This window comes from Neomonachus schauinslandi, chromosome X (genome assembly GCF_002201575.2).
Source record: "Neomonachus schauinslandi chromosome X, ASM220157v2, whole genome shotgun sequence".
NCBI lineage: Eukaryota > Metazoa > Chordata > Mammalia > Carnivora > Phocidae > Neomonachus > Neomonachus schauinslandi.
The window spans coordinates 75323386-75341258 of record NC_058419.1 but is presented as its reverse complement, the minus strand read 5'-3'; positions in this window follow the sequence as shown (position 1 = coordinate 75341258).

The following is a 17873-nucleotide window of genomic DNA, read 5'->3' as shown; positions in this document are numbered from 1 at the left end:
AACAGATCAATGAGATCAGGAGGTGGTTTCTTTGAAAAAACATCAATAAAATAGATAAATCTCTACCCAGACCCATGAGGAAAAAAAGAGAAAGGACTCAAATAAATAAAATCACAGATGAGAGGGGAGAAATAACAACCAACCCTACAGAAATACAAATGATTATAAGAGAAGATTATGAAAAGTATAAGGCAACAAATTGGACAATCTAGAAGAAATGGATAAATTCCTAGAAACATACAAACTACCAAATTTGAAACAGGAAGAAATAGAAAACTTAAACAGACTGATAATCAGCAAAGAAATTGAATCAGTAACCATAAAGCTCCCAACAAACAAAAGTCCAGTAACACATGGCTTCACAGGTTAATTCTTCCAAACATTTAAAGACTTAATATTTATTCTACTCAAACTATTCCAAAAATAGAAAATGAACTAAAACTTTCTAATTAATTATATTAGCCCAGCATTACCCTAGTACCAAAACCAGATAAAGACACCACTAAAACAGAACTACACACCAATATATTTGATGAACATACATGCAATCCTCAACAAAATACTAGCAAACTGAAGCAATCAATACATTAAAATAATCATTCACCACAATCAAGTGAGATTTATTCTTGGGTTGCAAGCATGGTTTAATATTCACATATCAATCAGTGTGATACATCACATCAATAAGAGAGAGGATAAGAACCATTTGACCATTTCAATAGACACACAAAAAAGTGTTTAACAAAATACAACATCCATTCATGATTCAACAAATTAGGTTTAAAGGAAATATACCTCAACATAATAAAGATTGTATATTAAAAAACCCACAGGGAACATCACCCTTAATGGGGAAACCTGAGAGATTTTCCCCTAAGGTCAGGAATAAGACAAGGATGTCCACTACCACCACTTTTATTCAAATAGTATTGGAAGTCCTAGCCACAACAATCAGACAACAAAAAGAAATAAAAGTCATCCAAATTGGTAAGGAAGAAGTAAAACTTTCCCTATTTATACATGACATGATAGTATATATAGAAAACCTGAAAGACTCCACCAAAAACTTCTAGAACTGATAAACAAATTCAGTACAGATGCAAGATAGAAGATCAACATACAGAAATCTGTTGCATTTCTATACATCAGTAATGCAGTGGCAAATAGAGAAATTAAGAGAAAAATCTCATTTACAATTGCACCTAAATTAGTAAGATATTTATTAATAAATCCTTATGAAAAGAGGTGAAAGACCTGTACCCTGAAAACTATAGAACACTGATGAAAGAAATTGAAGAGGATACAAATGGAAAGACATTCCATTCTCATGTATTGGAAGAACAAATATTGTTAAAATGTGTATACTACACAAAACAATTTACACATTTAATACATTCCCTATCAAAATACCAACAGTATTTTTCACAGAACTAGAAAAAACAATCCTAAAATTTATATGGAACCAGAAAAGACTCTGAATAGCCAAAGAAACCTTGAAAAAGAAAAGCAAAGGTGGAGGCATTACAATTTCAAACTTCACGTTATATTACAATGCTGTAGTAATCCAAGTAATATGGTACTGGCAAAAGAATAGATACATAGATCAATGGAACAGAATAGAAAATCCAGAAATGAATCCACAATTATTTTTCAGTTAATCTTTCATAAAGCAGGAAAGAATAAGAAAATGTCCATTGACTGATGAATGGATAAAAAATGTATTATTGATATATATATATAAATAATATATATATAATATAAATATATATATATATCAATAATAATATATATATAAACTGTAATATGGAATTTTACTCAGCCATGAAAAAGAATGAAATCTTGCCATTTGCAATGGCATGGATGAAGCTAGGGAGTATAATGCTAAGTGAAATAAGCCAGTCAGAGAAAGACAAGTACCATATGATTTCACTCATGTGTGGAACTTAAGAAACAAAACAAACAAAGGGAAAAATAAGAGAGAGAGAGATAGAGACAATGAAACCAAGAAATAGACTCTTAATTATAGAGAACAAACTGATGATCACCAGAGAGGAGGTATGTGGGGGGATATGTTAAATAAGTGATGGGATTAAGGATTGCACATCTTGTGATGAGAACTGGGTGATGTATGGAAGTGTTGAGTCACGATATTGTACACCTGAAACTAATATAACACTCTATGTTAACTAACTGGAATTAAAATTTTTTAAATGTCACATAGCTCTAGTAAATGATAGAAGGAAAATTTGTACCCAGATCTCCTGACTCCAACCTCAAATGCAAAAGTTTTCTCACTATATTTAATCTTGTATGGCTTGGTACCTTGAAGGATCACTAACACCCTAGGCTCATGGGGCAGCCAGGAGATTGCCTATGACATAACATGATTGAAACATTATTTAGTAAAACATATATTGCCTTATTCGCCATTTATTAAGTTGAAAGCCTCTGAAATATTTTAATATTTATTTTAATATTTAAAATCTATTTCTTATGAATGTTACTGACTACAGAATTATAGCTGCTACTCAGAACAGAGCAACTGTAGAAAAGAAATAAACACAACTGCCCGAGGAGGGAAGTAAAAACAAATAGCGTGTTAGTTGAAATAAGGAGAATTAAGACTTATGAAGTTCTAATCACCTCTAAGACCATTCCACTCCTCTTTTTTCTCCCACTCCAATCTTCCTCCCAATACATTTTGTATTACCTCTTGGAAATCTTTGGAACTAATGAGTCTTAAGCCAATGACATCATGGCCTCAGTTCTGCAGCTACCCCTAGGAATTGTCTTGATTATGGAGTCCTTTCTAATTTTAGTCTAATGATTGAGTGGGAAGAAAGAAAATAGGATACACTCTATTCCACTAATTTTTCAAAGCAATTTAATTGGAGAGAATGAAGAAAGATCAAGTTCAGTATTATTAACTGAATGGGATGCTCAAGATATGTTTATTGCTATTAAAGTTATAAGACAGGCACTATTTTTTTTAACATACTGTAAGTAGGATGACACAGTCACATTTCCTCACAATTTATGACAAAAATACTCTGGAGGTGGAGTGTGTGGCACAGAGAGAAAAAGAGAAAATGAAGAGGAAGGAGAAAGAAAAGAGGGGAAAATGGGAGAAGAGAGCAAAAGAAACTGAGATAAGAAACTTCACCAATAAGTCATGGAAGTGGCCATATTTTCTGGAGAAAATACTTTTATAACCACTCCCCAACTATCACTAGTGGCCAGAGAACACACATTTACTGCACAGTTACTCTAACAGAGATCTTCTCCAGTAATGTATGATGCAGTTCCCCCACATGAATTTCAACTGACCTTTCTTTAGACTTTCTTTATATAGAAAGAAAAAAATAGTATGTAACCCAAAATTTCTCTGTCCTTCTAGGAGATTGAGCATTAAAAGTGTTTTTTTTTTAAATGGTATATTAAATCCAATATAAATTAAGGTTGCATTTACCAGTGTGTTTTTAGTTCATTTAGACAATAGACTGTGTGTAGAACAGGATGTTTTACATGTGCTATGGAAGTCTTTCCTAATGAAGTAAGTGGTGGTAGAAAGTAACAGGAAAATGAGCCACAATTCAAAATCAAAGAATAATGGGTCTTGAAATCAAATTGTGTGTCTATTATGTTTGAAATCCTGGAAGGACAAATGGATAATGAAAGTCAACAGACTGTTACTTTCCTATAAACATTTCATCTAAAGCTTACACATTTGATGAAGGGGTAAGCGACAAGACTTGAGGCTGCTTAATCATTCATAGCTTTGAAATGAAATCCAAAATTTTGAATAGCTCAGTTGTGCTTAGCTCTGGTCATGACAGTTTTTGGTGTGACATGCATCATTTTGGGAATGCATTGAAGATAAAAAAAAAATTTAAGGAAAAGCCAATTTTGTTTTGGAGATGTGTAAGGACAGGCTGAGAAGCATGTTCTTATTACTTGAATAAAATCCCATTTTTACAAAACACAGAAAATACGCTATTTTTTATTCTTATTTCTTTCTTAAGTATTACAACCTATAAACCATTCAAGAGCACATAACAAGTGTGTGTAATTGGAGGTTGAAGAAGCAGTAAAGCAAGTCTTTACCTCCTTTCTGATATAATTACTGTGTGTAATTAATTTAATATACATTAAAATGGAAGGATTTGGATTTTGAATTTTCTCAGATTGTTTTCATGTGAACCTTTTTCATTTTGAGACTCAGTAAAGGTTTCTAACCCCTTTCCTTCCGAATCATTGAGAAAGCTCACATTTTATGTTTCTTCCTGGAATTTATATAACTTCTTTACCTGATGTACTTGACATAGGGAATTGAAAAGTGAGGTATATAAGTCATAACAATCCAAATCTGGGTAATGTAGGTAATGATGTGGCCTGGTTGATTTAAAGCATGTATGTGAAAACACACAGGAAACTCTAATAGGTAATGTAAATGTAAATAACTATTTATATTTTATTATTATTATTACTAAAGTTTCATAACTATTATTTTCCACTTTTCTAATTTAAATTCAATTAGCTAATATATAGTACATCATTAGTTTTTGGTGTACTGTTCAATGATTCATTAGTTGTGTATAACACCCAGTGCTCATCACATCATGTGCCCTCCTTAATGCCCATCACCCAGTTACCCCATCCCCAACCCCCCTTCCTTCTGCAACCCTCAATTTGTTTCCCTCAGTCCAGAGTCTCTCATGGTTTGTCTCCCTCTCTGATTTTTCCCCATTCAGTTTTCTTTCCCTTCTCCTGTGGTCCTCTGCACTATTCCTTATATTCCACATATGAGTGAAGCCATATGATAATTGTCTTTCTCTGCTTGACTTATTTCACTTAGCGTAATACCCTCCAGTTCCATCCATGTCGATGTAAATGGTAGGTATTCCTCCTTTCTGATGGCTGAGTAATATTCCATTATATGTATATACCACATCTTTATGCATTCATCTGTCAAAGGACATCTTGGCTCCTTCCACCGTTTGGCTATTGTGGACATTGCTGCTATGAACATTGGGGTGCAGGTGCCCCTTCTTTTCACTAGCTCTGTATCTTTGGGGTAAATACCTAGTAGTGCAATTGCTGGGTCATAGGGTAGCTCTATTTTTAATGTCTTGAGGAACTTCCATACTGTTTTCCAGAGTGGCTGTACTAGCTTGCATTCCCACCAACAGGGTAAGAGTGTTCCCCTTTCTCCACATCCTCGCCAACATTTGTTGTTCCCTGTCTTGTTAATTTTAGTCATTCTGATTGGTGTAAGGTGGTATCTCATTGTGGTTTTTATTTGCACTTCCCTAATGGCAAGTGATGTGGAGCATTTTTTCATGTCTCTGTTGGCCATTTGTATGTCTTCTTTGGAGAAGTGTCTGTTCATGTCTTCTGCCCATTTCTTGCCTGGATTATTTGTTTTTTGGGTGTTGAGTTTGAGAAGTTCTTTGTAGATCTTGGATATCAGCTGTTTATCTGTTATGTCATTTACAAATATCTTCTCCTATTCCGTAGGTTGCCTTTTAGTTTTGTTGACTGTTTCCTTTGCCATGCAGAAGCTTTTTATCTTGAAGTCCCAATAGTTCATTTTTGCTATTTTCCATTTTTTAAAAAAGATTTACTTATTTACTTTAGAAAGAGAGAGAGAGAGAGCATGAGCAGGGGGATGGGGAGAGAGAGAGGGAGAGAGGATCTCAAGCAGACTTGCTGCTGAGCGCGTACCCCACATGGAGCTCTATCTCATGACCCTGAGATCATGACTTGAACCGAAATTGAATCAGATGCTTAACCAAGTGAGCCACCCAGGTGCCCCTTATTTTCCATCTTTAAAGTAAAATATGTCTTCATACAATACAGATTTGGATTTATTCTCCTTAAAGCTAATTCTAAAAACATTGGTACATTTCAAAGAGTAGGAACCAAGAAAAGAGCTTAGTATTCTTATGATGACTGAAATATGGTCACTTCTCCATTTTCTAGGCCCCAGCAAAAATCACGCATAGTAGATAAATTTTGATATGTGTAATATCCTTGAGGATGCCTATTATGAAAAAAAACAATTGCTAGAAAGGAAAGAGAAGGGTAGTTGTCTAACTAAGTGTCCCTATGTCTCCCTCATAACATGCCTCCCAGAACACTGATTGAGATTTAACACCTTCACAAATAATAAAGTTGCTTAACCACATGTAGATCATTGAGAATTTAATATTTTCTTTTTGACTTAGCTAATGCTGGACAGCTCTGTCCTACATACCTACTGAGCTTTTTTGAACATTTCCAGTGGTTCTGGCTCAGTAAACATGGCCAGATGTTTCTATCTCCATACATGGTGTTGTTTGGCAGATATTGGAAAAGATGAGGTGGAGCTTGTAGTAGAACCTGAAGACTGATCTCGGAAAATTGCTCTGTCTAAATGCAGTACAAGTGAACTGTATTTTGTAATACAAAGATGGGAAGGAGCATGTGAATTAAGAAAGTAGAGTGAGCTGACTGAATGGGAAAAAGACTTTGTTTTCTTGGTAATAATTCATTGAGGTCAATGTTGGCAGCTTTTACCTGCAGATGTTTGTCTGCTTTTTAAGTTTTTATTTATTATTTATTTAATTTTGTTATAATTGTTGTCTTATTATTATTGTTGTCAATCTCTTACTGTACCTAATTTACAAATTAAACTTTATCGTAGTTATATATTTATGGGAAAAAACAAAGTGTGTGTGAGTTTGTGTGTGTGTGTGTGTGTATAGTTCAGCACTCCCCATGATTTCAGGCATCCATTGAGAATCTTGTAACGTATCTCCCATGTATAAAGGGGAACCAAGCATGGTTAGTTGGACAAAAATTTTTGTCTAGGAACTCATGGTTGCTTCCAGTGATCACTACTTCCCTTTTGTAAGAACTCATAAGTCATCCCTTTAGTAATTTCTTCTAGTCATGATTTTATAGCTTTGAGAACTCACCTAACTTTCTTTGTCTGTTTTTCTCTTTCATCCCCCTCCATTTTCTGGTTGAATGGGAGCCTCTGTATCCATCCTTTGGATAATTCTTTGGGCAAAATTGCCGCTCTCGACATTTACTAAAAAATTCCAGATAATGGTTCACAAACGTCACTTCCCAATTTTCTCAATTTACAGAGGGAAAACATTTGTTCATAACCACTTTGGGAGCAAGGAGCTGCTTCATAACAATCCTTTACCTAATGTGGATTCTAATTCCTTTTTTTTTTTTAATTTAAATTTTAGGCAGTTAACATACAGTGCGTTATTGGTTTCTGGAGTAGAATTCAGTGATTTATCACTTACATACAACACCCAATGCTCATCATAATAAATGCCCTCCTTAATGCTCATCACCCATCTAGCCCATCTCCCACCTACCTCACACCATCAACTCTCAGTTTGTTCTCCATCTTTAAGAGTCTCTTATTACTCAGCCATCAGAAAGGATGAATACTTACCATTTACCCTTTCCATATGTTTACCTGTTTTGTTTCTTACATTCCACATATGGGTGAAATCATAAGGTATTTGTGTTTCTCTGACTGACTTATTTCACTTAGCATAATACACTCTAACACCAACCACGTGGTTGCAAATGGCAAGATAACATTCTTTTACAAGGTGAGAAATATTCCATTGTGTATATATACACCACATCTTTTTTAAATTTTAAATTCAATTAGCCAAGGTATACTACCTCATTACTTTCAGATGTAGTGTTCAATATTTTATCAGTTGTGTATAACACCCAGTGCTCATCACATCTTGTGCCCTCCTTAATGCCTGTCACTCAATACCCCATCCCCCATCTACCCCCCCTCCAGCAAACCTGTTTGTTTCCCATAGTTAAGAGTCTCTCATGATTTTTCTCCCTCTCTGATGACTTCCCATTCTTTTTTCCCTCCCTTCCACTATGATCTTCTGCTCTGCTTCTTATACTCTACATATGAGTGAAACAGCATGATTGTTGTTCTCCAATTGACTTATTTTGCTCAGCATAATACCAGCCAGTTCCAGCAAGGTTGATGTAAATTGTAAGTATTCATCCTTTCTGATGGCTGAGTAATATTACATTGTGTGTGTGTGTGTGTGTGTGTGTATGTAATATATATATATATATCTCACATCTTCTTTATCCATTCATCTGTTGATGGACATCTCAGGTCTTTCCACAGTTTGGCTACTGTGGACATTGCTGCTATGAACGTTGGGGCCCCTTCAGATCACTGCATTCATTTCTTTGGGGTAAATATGTAGTAGTGTAATTGCTGGTCTGTTGTTGACTGTTCCCTTTGCTGTGCAGAAGTTTTTATCTTGATGAAGTCCCAAAAGTTCATTTTTGCTTTTGTTTCCCTTGCCTTTGGAGACATATGTAGGAAGAAGTTGCTGTGGCCAAGGTCGAAGACTTTGCTATCTATGTTCTCCTCTAGGATTTTGATGGATACCTGTCTCCCTTTAGGTTTTTTATCCATTTTGATTTTATCTTTGTATATGGTGTAGGAGAGTGGTCCGATTTCATTCTTCTACATGTGGCTGTCCAGTTTTCCCAGTATCATTTAATGAAGAGACTGTCTTTTTCCATTGGATATTCTTTGTGCTTTATCAAAGATTAGTTGGCCATAGAGTTGAGGTTCCAATACTGGGTTCTCTACCTGTTCCATTAATCTATGTGTCTGTTGTTGTGTCAGTACCATACTCTCTTAATGATTACAGCTTTGCGATATAGGTTGAAGTCAGTCATTGTGATGGCCCCAGCTTTGGTTTTCATTTTCAACATTCCTCTGGCTATTTGGGGTCTTTTCTGGTTCCATACAAATTTTAGGATTTTTTGTTCCAGATCTGTGAAAAATGTTGATGGTATTTTGATAGGGATTGCACTGAATGTGTAGATTGCTTTGGGTAACATAGACATTTTAACAATTCTCTTCCAATCCATGAACATGGAATGTTTTTCCATTTCTTTGTGTCTTCCTAAAATTGTTTCTTAAGTGTTCTGTAGTTTTTAGAGTACAGGTCCTTTACCTCTTTGGTTAAGTTTATTCCTAGGTATCTTATGATTTTTGATACTATTGTAAATGGGACTAATTCCTCAATTTCTCTTTCTTCAGTCTCATTGTTATTGCATAGAAATGAAACTGATTTCTGTGCATTGATTTTATATCCTGCCATGTTGCTGAATTGCTGTATGGGTTCTAGCAATTGGCGGGGGGGCATTTTGGGTTTCCCACATAAAATATCATGTCATCTGCAAAGAGTGAGAGTTTGACTTCCTCTTTGCCAATTCAAATGCCTTTTATTTCTTTTTGTTGTCTGATTGCTGAGTCTAGGATTTCTAGTACTATGTTGAACAACAGTAGTGAGAGTTGGCATCGCTGTCATGTTCCTGACTTTAAGGGACAAGCTCTCAGTTTTTCTCATTGAGAATGATATTTCCTGTGGGCTTTTCACAGATGGCTTTTATGATATTGAGATATATTTCTTTTATCACTACACTGTGGAGTATTTTAATCAAGAACGGATATTGTATTTTGTCAAAGGTTTTTCTGCATCAATGGAGAAGATCATATGATTCTTGTCTTTTCTATTGTTAACATGGTCTATCACATTGATTTATTTGTGAATGTTGAACCACCCTTGTATCCCAGGAATAAATCCAACTTTGTCGTGGTGAGTAATCTTTTCAATGTACTGTTGGAACTTATTGGGTAGGATCTTGTTGAGTATTTTGGCATCCATGTTCATCAGGGATATTGTTCTGCAATTTCCCTTTTTGGTGGGGTTTTGTCTGGTTTTGGGATCAAGGTAATGTTGGCCTCATAGAATGAATTTGGATGTTTTCCTTCCCTTTCTTTTTCTGAAAAAGCTTCAGTAGAATAGGTATTAGTTTTTCTTTAAATGTTTGGTAGAATTCCCCTGGAAAGCTGTCAGGCCCTGGACTCTTGTTTGCTGGGAGATTTTTAGATTACTGCTTCAGTTTCCCTGCTGGCTATGGGTCTGTTCAAGTTTTCTATTTCTTTCTGTTTCAGTTTTGTTAGTTTATAAGTTTTGAGGCATGCATCCATTTCTTCCAGATGGCCTAAATTTTTGGCATATAATTGCTCATAATATGTTCTTAAAATTGTATTTCCTTGGTGTTGATCGTGAGGTCTTCTCTTTCATTCATGATTTTATTAATTTAGGTCCTTTCTCTTTTCATTTTCATTTTGAGTTTATTGATGTTATTAATTCTTTCAAAGAACCAGCTCCTAGTTTCATCGATCTGTTCTACTGTTTTTCTGGTTTATATTTCATTGTTTTCTGTGCTAATCTTTATTATTTCTCTTCTTCTGCTTGGTCTTGGCTTTATTTGCTGTTCTTTCTCCAGCTCCTTTAGGTGTGAGATTAGCTTGTGTATTTGAGACTTTTCTAGTTTTTTGAGAAAGGCTTGTTTTGCTATATACTTTCCCCATAGGATGGCCCTTGCTGTATCCCAAAGGTTCTAAACAGCTGTGTTTTCATTTTCACTTGTTTCCATGATTTTTTCTTTTTTTCCCATCTTCTTCATTATTATTATTTTTATGTTTAGTTAGCCACCATATAGTTGACCCATTCATTTTTTAGTAAGATGATCTTTATCCTCCAAGTGTTTGAGTTCCTTCCAAATTTCCTCTTGTGATTGAGTAGAAGTTTTAAGGCATTGTGGTCTAAAAATATACAGGGAATAATACCATTTTTTTTGGTATTGGTTGAGACCTGATTTGCAACCCAGTATGTGATCTATTCTGGGGAATGTTCCATGTGCACTCGAGAAGAATGTTTATTCCATTGCTTTAAGATGGAATGCTCTGTATATATCTGTGAAGTCCATCTGGTCCAGTGTGTCATTCAAAGCCCTTGTTTCCTTGTTGATCTTCTGCTTAGATGATCTGTCCATTGTTGTGAGTGAGATGTTCAACTCCCCTACTATTATTGTATTATTATCAATGTGTTTCTTTAATTTGGTTATTAATTAGTTAATATAATTGCCTGCTCCCAAGTTTGGAGCATAAATATTTATAATTGTTAGTTTTTCTTGTTGGATAGACCATTTAAGTATGATATAGTATTCCTATTCTTCCCTTACTATAGTCTTTGGTTTAAAATCTAATTTGTCTGATATGGACATTGGTACACCAGCTTTCTTCTGAGGTCTATTTGCATGATAAATGTTTCTCTACCCCCTCAATTTCAACCTGGAGGTGTCTTTAGGTTCAAAATGAGTCTCTTGTAGACAGTATATGGATGGGTTTTGCTTTTTTATCCAATGTGATACCCTGTGTCTTTTGATTGGAGCATTTCGCCCATTTACATTCAGAGTAACTATTGAAAGATATGAATTTAGTGCCATTGTATTATCTGTAAAGTCCCTGTTTTGGTAGATTGTCTGTTTCTTTCTGGTCTATGTTAGTTTTGGGCTCTCTCTTCACTAACAAGATCCCCTTTAATATTTTATGCAGGGCGGACTTTTAGTTTCATTGTCCCAGAAGCTCTTTATCTCTCCTTCCACTCTGAATGACTGTCTGGATAAAGTATTCTGATTGACAGCTGGATAAAGTATTCTTGGCTGAATGTTTTTTTTCTCGTTTAGTACCCTGAATATATCATGCCATCCCTTTCTAGCTTGCCAAGTCTCTGTGGATAGGTCTGTTGCCAGCCTAATGTTTCTACCCATGTAGGTTAAGAACCTCTTGTCTCAAGCTGCTTTAAGGATTTTCTCTTTATCTATGAAATTTGCAAGCTTTTGTGAACTCCTATATGTTGGGGTGTTGATCTATTTGTATTGATTTTTAGAGGGGTCCTCTCTACCTTTTTGGACTTGAATGCCTGTTTCCTTCCCCAGATTAGGGAAGTTCTCAGCTATGATTTGCTCAAATATACCTTCTGTTCCCCCTCTCTTTATTTCTTCTTTCTCAGGGACCCCAATAATTCTAATATTGTTTTGCTTTATAGTATCGCTGATTTCTTGAAGCCTCCCCTTTTGGTCCATTAGTTGTTTTTCTCTCTTTTCCTCAGCTTCCTTCCTTTCCATCAACTTGTCTTGTATGTCACGCTCTCTTCTGCTTCATTTACTCTAGCTGTTAAAGCATCCAATTTAGACCGCATCTCAGTTAAAGCATTTTTAATTTTGGCCTGATTAGATTTTACCTCTGCACTAAGAGATTCTCTAGTGTCTTTTATGCTTTTTTCAAGCCCAGCTAGTAACGTTATAATCCTTATCCTAAATTCCAGCTCTGACATTTTACATATATTTATATCAGTTAGATCTGTTGCAGAGATTATTACCTCTGGTTCTTTCTTTTGTTGTGAATTCCTCCTTCTAGGCCTTTTGCCCTGAGAAGAATGGGTGAAGGAGAGAACAAAATTAAAAATATCAACCATGACCAAGTGAAATACACACTAGACAAATCTGAAGAATTTATAAACTAAAAATGAAAAGAAGAAAAAGGGTGGGGGAGATAATATAATCTCCCTGGTGGACAAAACAGGGTGATATACTTAGTTTTGGGTGTATTTTGGTCAGTTTCTTAGAAGACACGAAATCCCAAAATTGTTTAAAAAGCAAAACTTTTATATATACAAAAAATGAAATTGAATACAGTGAAAGGAAGCCAAAAATGAAGAATATATCTATAAAATGTAAGTGTAAAAAATGAAAGTTAAAAAGACTAAAAACAAACAGTTGATAAAATAAGAAACTAGTTGAAAAGGAAAAAAAGAAAAGGAAAATTTTAAACCAAAAGATAAACGAATCATGAGAAAAAGCCTTGAATTCTATATACTGTTTCCCCCTAGCTCTGGAGTTTTGCTGTCCTGTATGTTCTGTAAATTTGGTATTTGCCTGTTGTTTGAGCTGGTCCTCTGGGGAAGGGGCCTGCTGTGCTGATTCTCAGGTGTCTTTGTCTGTGTGGCATTGCACCACCCCTTGCCAGGGGCCCTGGCTCAGTGTAAGCTGCTTCTGGTTGTTCTATGAAGTCTTTCTGCACCTCTTTAGAAGATAAAAATAATGATGGTCATGCCCTGATCTCCAGTCCCAGAGCTGAAAGATCCCGGTCCCTTCTCTTCAGTAAACCCTCAGAGATAAGCAGTCTTCACTTTTGTGTGTGCCAAAGTCTGCAGACTCCTGTGGTTTGCACTACACTAACCCTCCCCAGAGGAAGGCAGAGTGTTGCTGCATTTCTGCCCTTTGCAGGGCCCCCCATGGACAGTGGTCACCAGATCATGCCATGGTTTGTGGTTTATGGTGAAGGAGCTGAGAACCCCGTCTGGGGTCGCTGACCATGACAGGTTTCCCTGCTCCAGTGCTTGGGAACTCTGCAGGCTAAGGCATCCCCATTCTTTTTGTGACCCCGGAGATCTTGAGACCACACTGTCTCACCTAGGGTTCTGCCCCGCTTTGCCACCTGAGCACCTTTTGGGCATGTATGTCTCTTACTGGAGCATATTTCTAAAGTTTCTGATTTTGTGTTCCACGACTATGTCACTTTCTGGTAGCTGGCTTACAGAGCCTCCCTCTTCCTACCATTTATCTTCTAATATATCCCCTCAGATTCACTTCTCCACACCTCTTACTTTGTAAAAAAGTGGTTGCTTTTCTATTTGTAGAAGTCCAGCAATTCTTTTCTTACATCTCAGGTTGGATTCAGAGGTGTTCAGAATGATTTGATAGTTATCTAGCTAAATTCAAGGGACCAGATGAAACGAGGTCTCCTACTCTTCTGCCATCTAGCTTCCTCTCTCCACATCTTGTTTATGCATTCATTGGTCAATGGACATTTGGAGTCTCTTCATATTTTGGATATTGTTGATAATGCTGCTAAAATATTGTGGTGCATGAACCCCTTTGAATCTGTATTTTTGTATTCTTTGGGTAAATGCCTAGTAGGCAACTTCTGGGCCATAGGATAGTTCTATTTTTATCTGTTTGAGGAACCTCTGTACTGTTTTCCAGAGTGGCTGCACCAGTTTGCATTGCCACCAACAATGCAAGAGGGTTCCCGTTTCCCCACATCCTCACCAACATCCGTTGTTTCTTGTGTTGTTAATTTTAGCCATTCTTAACGGTGTGAGGTGGTATCTCATTGTTGTTTTGATTTGTATTTCCCTGATGATGAGTGATGTTCAAAATCTTCTCATGTGTCTGTTAGCCCTCTATATGTCTTCTTTGAAAAAGTGTCTATGCTCATCTTCTGCCCATTTCTTAACTGGATTTTTTGGGTTTTGGGTGTTAAGTTTGACAAATTCCTTATAGATTTTGGATACTAAACCTTTATCAGATCTGTCATTTCCAAATATCTTCTCCCATTCCAGAGGTTGCCTTTTAGTTTTGTTGACTGTTTCATTTGCTATGCAGAAGCTTTTTATCTTGAAGTCCCAAAAGTTCCTTTTTCCTTTTGTTTCTTTGCCTCCAGTGATATATGTAGTAAGAAATTGCTATGGCTGAGGTCAAAGAGGTTGCTGCCTGTGTTTTCTCCTAGGATTTTTATGGTTTCAGGTCTCATTTTTAGGTCTTTCATCCATTTTGATTTTATTTTTGTGTATGGTGTAAGGAAGTGGTCCAGTTTCATTCTTCTGCATACTGCTGTCCAGTTTTCCCAACATCATTTGTGGAAGAGACTTTTCCCTTTGGGTATTCTTTCCTGTTTTGTTGAAGATTGACCATGTAGTTGTGGGTCCATTTCTGGGTTTTCTATTCTGTTCCATTGATCTATGTGTCTGCTTTTATGCCAGTACCATACTGTCTTGATGACTACAGCTTTGTAGTATAGATTGTAGTTCTGAATGGTGATGACCCCAGCTTTGCTTTTTTTTCAGGATTGCTTTGACTATTTGGGGTCTTTTGTGTTTCCATACAAATTTTAGGATTGTTTGTTCTAGTTCTGTGAAAAATTCTGGTGGTATTTTTATAGGGATTGCATTAAATGTGTATATTACCTTGGGTATTATAGACATTTTAACAATATTTGTTCTTCTAATCCATGAGGATAGAATGTTTTTCCGTTTCTATGTGTCCTGTTCAATTTCTTTCACAAGTGTTCTATAGTTTTCAGAGTAAAGATCTTTTACCTCTTTGGTTAGGTTTATTCCTAGGTATCTTATGGGTTTTTGTACAATTGTAAATGGAATTGATTCCTTGATTTCTTTTTCTGCTGCTTCATTATTGGTGTACAGTATTGCAACAGATTTCTGTATGTTGATTTTCTATCTTGTGACCTTACTGAATTCATGTATTAGTTCTAGCAATTTTTTGGTGGATTTTTTTCAGGTTTTCTACATAGAGTATCATGTCATCTGCAAGTAGTGAAAGTTTGATTTCTTACTTGCTAATTTGGATTCCTTTTATTTCTTTTTGTTGTCTGATTTCTCAGGCTAAGAGGCTCAGTACTATGTTAAATTTTAATGGTCAGAGTGGACATCCCTGTCTCGTAGAAATATCATCTTTGAAATTTTCTCCCTACTTACAGTCCTTTTTGGGCAAAAGTAACTATTTTCCTTTATCCATTCTCAATGCTTTCATTTATCACTCCTTACCACTAATATTAGGCATGAGGTGTTGACTAAGGCATAGTGTCATATTAATGTTTAAATATTTATAATTTAGAAAGTTCTTCCCTGCCAGCAAATTGTTACTCTTTCCTTTAAGGCTCAACTGATACCTTCCTATTTTTTTAAACATTTAATCACTTGTCACAGTTTTTAGTCATAAATTATATATATTTTTTGATTATTATCTCTCTCCACTCCCCACAATCATCACTATAAGAACATTGAGATCAGGATCTATGTCTGTTTTTATGTCCCCAGCTCCTAACATGTTTCCTGGCACATAGTCAGCACTAAGTAAATGGTAAATGTTTATTAATTAATTTATTAGTCAGAAAGTTACTCTAAATATTATATCCTTCTTGAATTCATTCCTAATCCCTATAATCACTACTCTTATTGCTCACTCCACTGACAGAATTTAACATTCCCTCTTTTGTATGTGAATGGAAATTTTCAAGTAACTTGAAGGACCAACCATACATCCATGTTGGCCTGGGACATACCTAATTTTTATGCTTAATTATCTGACATAATTATTAGTAACATTCTTTTTATTCTCATAAGTGTCTCAGCTTGGACAATAATAGATGGCCACCTCTATAGAATTGTGTTTTAGTACTTACTAGAGCCACTTCTAGCCAATCTTTATTAGTTTGTGAGTTCTTTGAGGACAGGATCAATTCTGGTTTCTCTTTCTAGACCCAGGGTTTATTTCAGTGTCTGGCACTCAATGACTATTCTTTCAAACGAAAAGCATTTCTGCCATCTTTGCCTCAAGAAGTTTATATTGTTCAACAAAACAAACACAAAAAACACATGACACCTACACATACACAAGTTTTAGGACAGACTGTCAACATTTTTCTTAAAATCTTCTTTCTTAAGGCTTTGAAAGGTAAATCCAAGTTTATGTTTGCTAAGTCATTTATTTCTCTTCTGCTTTAGCTATTGAGTATGAAACTTTCATAATAAAAACTAATAATTATAAGAGATTTCCTATGTTGTGGGTTTTTTCCTGACCTTAAATTTGCTACTGTATATTGAACATGTACTGTATGTAACATATAGTGTATTGTATACGTGGACATGATAAAGGTGCTCACATCAATGTTAATTTGGACAGAACAAAATATAAGAGAATAGAGAAGAAAAAAAATATTCTATGGTCCATTAACTAGGAACAGTCAAACTTGTCTTCTACAGGTACCTCTCATTTGCCAATAAAATATACAGTTAGTCTTATAAAGAGTTGTTTTTAAGTGACTTTTTTTAAAGTGACTTTTGAGCTTTGAATAAATACAAGGGGAAAATCTCAATGTCCTATGTTCACTAGAAATTATTTTGAAGAGAATAAAATGTAAGTCAGATAGTAAATGAACTTATAAAAGAAATAGACTTCAAAATGCAATAAGAGATTAATAGAGAAGTGAAAGTAAAATGGATGTCTATGTATTGGCTAATTCATTAAGGGAAAATTTTGAAGTCACAAGTGGTAGTATAATCATTATGGAAGTCATATGCTACTGGGATATCAGTTCTGAGATGTCAATTCTGTATGCATATAATGTTTCCAAATGTGACTTTCCTAAAGCACACATGCAGTTATCCATATTATTCTTAGATAGAGCTATTGGTGACTTTTCTTCTTGTTTGTATAAATATTACTAAATGGTAACTGGAAAACTCTAGTACATTGGTCACATAGATAACCTGGTTTTAGATTAGTGAACACTGCTGCTATCTGAAGAGCTTGTCAGTGCTCAAAGGTCTATAACCTTTGCCTTGCTGTTAGACTTCTTAAAAAAAATCTTTTGATGGTGTCTGTTACATCCTTTACATAATTGAGAACTTACTATGTGTTCTGTTCACTTTTCTAAGCACTTTCCTTACTCATCTTACATAACCCTTACCTTGTGAGGTAAGTATCAATATTCTCATTTTATATATGAGGAAACCAAGGCTCAGACTGAGAAAAAAACACTTTGGCCAAGTTACAACTCAAACATGCAGGGACAGATGCTGTAGGTGAGAGGAGGAGTTCAGAAATAAAAACCTTCCTTAATTCTCTTTTGTAATTAATATTCTTTAAAAAATGTTTTGGTTTATTTTGCAAGTTGACTTAATTTTCTCCTCTTTACAATACAATAAATACAATTACAATAAATAAAAAGGCTGCAGATACAATTCATAAGTATACACAGACACTTTTTAGAAAAAATCTGGAGCATGCCTATTTACTTGTCACCTTATACCCTACTTCAATTGCTTGAAAGATATTTTAATTGTTTTCTATTCTACCCAGTAGATAGAGTC